Consider the following 4,704-nt stretch of genomic DNA (forward strand, 5'->3'; position numbering starts at 1 on the left):
TTGTAAACAACTAAAGCTTCGCCACAACACCGTGTCATGTCACTGCAAAGGCTCTGACAGCGCACGGCGACGTTACATGCAGCTGTAGCATGCTTATTGGCCCTAATTATCTAGCACCATGGCTGCCACTTGCCAGAACACTCAATCTAACCAAATATATCGTTTTACGACGCGCGAAAACCAATGCATACGTCTTCCGCAAACGAAAATGCGTCGCCCTCATTGCGACAGTGATACCGCGAAACTTTACAAAAGTCAAGCGTGTCCTCGATCCGACGCGTGTTCTACTACGTTCGTCATGCGTACAAAATGCAGAAGTGAAATGAGCATGCACTTACCAATTTTAAGCGTCAACGGTCCGCTTGAAGAGGAATTCATTGCCACCGCTCCTGCTTCCGCCAGTGCAGCGATTCGCGTTGCCCGCAGTCCACAGCCAGAGCTCGCATCGCGGCGCCACCGTCGCGAGAAAATGGCGGCGCCCTAGAACGGCTGCGAATTCAAGTCTATAGTGATGTCTTGTGAGCATTAGCAGGAGGCACCTTCGCGTTTGAGCAGGTGGAGAATCCGAGATAGGAGAACCAAGCGAAGCGCCATTGTGTCCGTTGTGGTTTTCATGCGCACAACTTTGAAAATGTAGACGACTTTAAAAATCTCGCTGGTTTTTCAACGAGGTAGTACCATCGTGCCCAGGCCCTTTGGATGCGCCTCACTCGTCTCACTTGTGAAATTAAGCGAGTGCCTGCCCATGCAGACAAGTTGACAACTGACGTCTGCCACCTGATCGGTCCGAACAGGTGAGTGAAGTCTTCCATTATTAACGCATACCCCTTCGAATACTCGACGTCTTTAGTAGAGGTTCACTGTCGCAGTAAGCGTCGTCAGCGCGAAAGCAATGTGAAGTGCATCGTCATGATACTTTGACTTGCGTTAACTATAATACTATACGCGCACGATCGTACATGGTTCTTTATGGCAGCCTTGCGTATCTGGCGGCGTCAAAGTCGGCTACCACGTCAGCAGGAGCGCAACTGCCCGCGCTTAAGCCACCCAGAGTGACCAAAAGTGGTCGGCGCTGACTGTTTCGGAAAATTGTTCGATCTCGTTCTAATGGAGGGGTGCGTCTTTATGAACATTGCGTGGCGGTAAGTTTTAATAAAAGGAAAAAGTGGGAGCTATCGCATAGTTCTCAGCCGTTCTGTACCAGGGCGGCAATACTACAGAGAGAGTGCTCCTACAATAAGGCATGTACGAGGTATTCAGTTGGCAAAACTTATCAGGCGCTAATACGAGCCGAGGAGGCAGTGAGGGAACCTTCAGGAACAAGTGAAAAGTGAACGTGCGTGGTTTTGATTGTGTAAGGCAATTACTGTGTAAGACAGCTACTGTGTTTATGTAAGGATCGTGTAGGCACGGAATGCTTGATCGCGTAGAGAATCGGCCTTTTAGGATTATTCGTTCTCGCAAAATTGGTTCCCAGTGGCAGATCTATTATTCCAGTTATAGAAATTGAGAGAATAGCCTTTAAAAATAGCAACAGTTTGCTCAAGTGGCAATAGATTGACAAAATGGCTTTTGATGTATTTTGAATAATGTATTACAAAATGTATGGTCATGATGCACAACGTATTCACAAACATGCTAACAACTTATTTCTATTTTTACAACAGCCGTGTTCTGCACCTTTGTGGTAGTTCTTTAACGTGTGACACTTTGTTCAGCGTCCTCATGCCGCTCCTGCGCCCGCAAAGTCATTCCTGCGTCAAATTATGAGCCCGAGCTCCATCGCAGTGAAGCCAGTACACATTGCCATGACGAAAGTTAAAACGCGCATGCGAGCGCCCGCAACGAAAGTGGGTAGACACTCAGGCGTAAGAAAAAGCAAGCTGCATATTCGCTTAGCGCATCGCTCATCGAAACAATTTGTTTTCGCGGCTCTCGGCAAAAGAAACGCGCCGACTGCGGTTTAATGTACCGCGGTGTCACGGCGCCTGCAAACAAAGTAACTGAACCGTCTGCACGCCTGTGAGAGATCTAACGGGGCAATCATGGCCCGGTGGCACTTTGAGGGACTAGGAACAGGAGATAGAGCGTGTTATCTTAGCCGCCGTCGTGCGGCAGTGCGCTCAAAGAATTAAAATAACATGACGTGTGGATGTAGTTCATAAATGTAGCGCCTGCATCTTCTTTTTACATGAAACGTCTTATCTGCTTCATATTTTTGTTTGATGGCAATAATGATGTAGCTGCAGAGATCACAAGTGTCTGGTTATTCGCGACCGATGATTATACTGTGATATTTTTGTTTGTGTTCTCCATCTCTTTTATTTCAAAAAGAGAAAAGTTGACGGCGCAGTAATGATGACATCGCAAATTGGACAGCGCAAACAAAAATATCGCATTATAGGGGGTGCATCATCGCACAGCACGATCAAACCGGACGTGCGCGCCTGTCAATGGTGATAACTGGACGGCGCGCCCTATACCTTCAGGCTTGTTATGCTTCGGCCACGCGCTCCGCTGTTCGCGTTTCTTTTCATCGTGATAGTACGTATGCCATGTGTATTCGCGTATAGCTTGTAGACAAATGTAGGTTGATCGTCCCATATTCGTTGCCACGTGAGGGTATAAAATTATTCGCATGCTGGTCGGCCCATATTCTGAAGTAATGTATTTCTAATTTCAAGACGACGCATACCTTTATTGCAGCGCGCACTAAATGATATTATGGGTAGCCGAAAATTTTTACAGCTGATTGCCACAGGCGGCGCCCTCATTCAGACTTGGCAAATCCTATTTTTTGTGTGAAAATTGCGGTTTTTTACCGCTGAATAATTCTTCATGCTTCCAGAAATGGTCAAGATTCTTTCGTCTTTTTAAAAATTGAGCAGGGTTGCTACGCGCTTGACCAACTCTGAATATGAATATTATACCAAACCTTGTATGTTTATGCGAGCGTCTATTTACAATGTTATTCATTTTCCCTTGCAGACTGTTCAAAAGCAATGGAAAAATATCTGATCAGGAAACGGAAAGCCTCCTGTGAAGACTGCGAGGAGAGCCGTCCCTCATCCAGCATTTCCAGTTCAATCGCTGAAGCTCCACCGCGCGCTGATGACACTAGCACACCACGCTCTGTGTGCACTGCAGAAGCCGGTCCTTCCAAAATTCGATCCATCGGCGAGGTTTCTGATGCACCATCTACAGAAAAACAAGGGCGAAGCTTCCAGCGTACCTGGAAATGTACCTACAAGTGGTTATCTTACAATGTCCACAGTGGCAAGGCGTTTTGCGAGACCTGTTGCACAGCATCAGAGATGAAACTGCCGCTCCCTAACACTTCCCAAGACAGGGATTCTTACCTGGCATTTGTGAAAAATGGTTTCTCAAACTGGAAAAAGGCAATTGACAGATTTAAATCCCATGAGAGGTCTAATTTTCATAAGGAGGCATGTAATGCCGTCGTAGCTGCAAAAGGCAGCGCGAATGTGACATATGCTTGCGCCAAGGGAAAGGCGAAAGAAATGGACGACGCCCGACAGGCTCTCCTATCACTGTCGTCACTACTGTACCTGTCGAACCAAGGCTTAGCAATACGTGGCCACGAAGACACAGAGTAATTTGAGGCAGCTGCTGGAACTCTAGGCTAATGATATTCCTTCATTGCGATCGTGGCTTTTAAGAACAAAATACAAATGGATTTCTCACCAGATTTTAAACGAGATGGTGGAACTCATGGCACCAGACATCCTTCGTTCACTCACAGACGAAGTTCGTGCGGCAGAGCACTACGCTGTCATTATGGACGAGACAGCAGACATTTCTGTCAAAGAACAACTTTCAGTTTGTTTTCGGGTGGTCACAGAAAGCCTGGAAGTAGAGGAGCTGTTCTGTGGGTTTTTCAACACGACGGACACCACAGCGACGAGCCTCTTTGCTATATTGAAAGACATTCTTTGTAGATTTAATTTGCCCATTGAAAAGTGCCGCGGGCAGTGCTATGATGGTGCGGCAAACATGAGAGGAAAGCACCGAGGAGTACAAGCTCTCATGCAAGAACAGGAACCTCGCGCGCTATATGTACACTGCCTAGCGCACATCCTGAATTTTGTTTTGCATGATGTCGGCCAGAAAGTAGACATGTGCCGTGATTTTCTTTATACCGTCACTGAACTGATAAACTTCGTGACCTGCTCTCTAAAGCGCGTTGCTTCTTTTCAAGAGATTCAGGAAGAAAAGGATGTGAACTTGCGAAAATTCTGCCCGACAAGGTGGACGCTAATAGCTTCATCCCTGCGATCAGCTCTTTCAAATTATAGCAGTCCCATAACGTTTTTCTCTGAAGCAGCATTCGAAGAGCGAACTGAGGCCGGTGCGAAAGCCAGCGGATTTTTAAGGATGCTGTTCAAGTTTGAATCGTTTTTCATGTTGACGCTTCTGACAAAAGTGTTTTCACGAATGGAAGCACTGAATACCGCCTTACAAAAAAGAACGCTCAGGTTTGAACAAGCGGAGAAAATGGTGAAATCCGTCACTGCAAGCGTCGCTGAACTGAGTCAAAGTTTTGCCTTGGTTTGGGAGGAGGTGTTGGCAGAGGCAGGAAAAGTAGTAGTTGAGCACCCGTGTGTTCCAGCTGCTAGGCGAAAGAAAACCACACCGCTATCAAGAAGGTTCCTCAGCTCACGTGTTCACATCAGCGGAGGACAT

This window comes from Dermacentor silvarum, chromosome 5, assembly GCF_013339745.2.
Source record: "Dermacentor silvarum isolate Dsil-2018 chromosome 5, BIME_Dsil_1.4, whole genome shotgun sequence".
Classification (NCBI taxonomy): Eukaryota; Metazoa; Arthropoda; class Arachnida; order Ixodida; family Ixodidae; genus Dermacentor; species Dermacentor silvarum.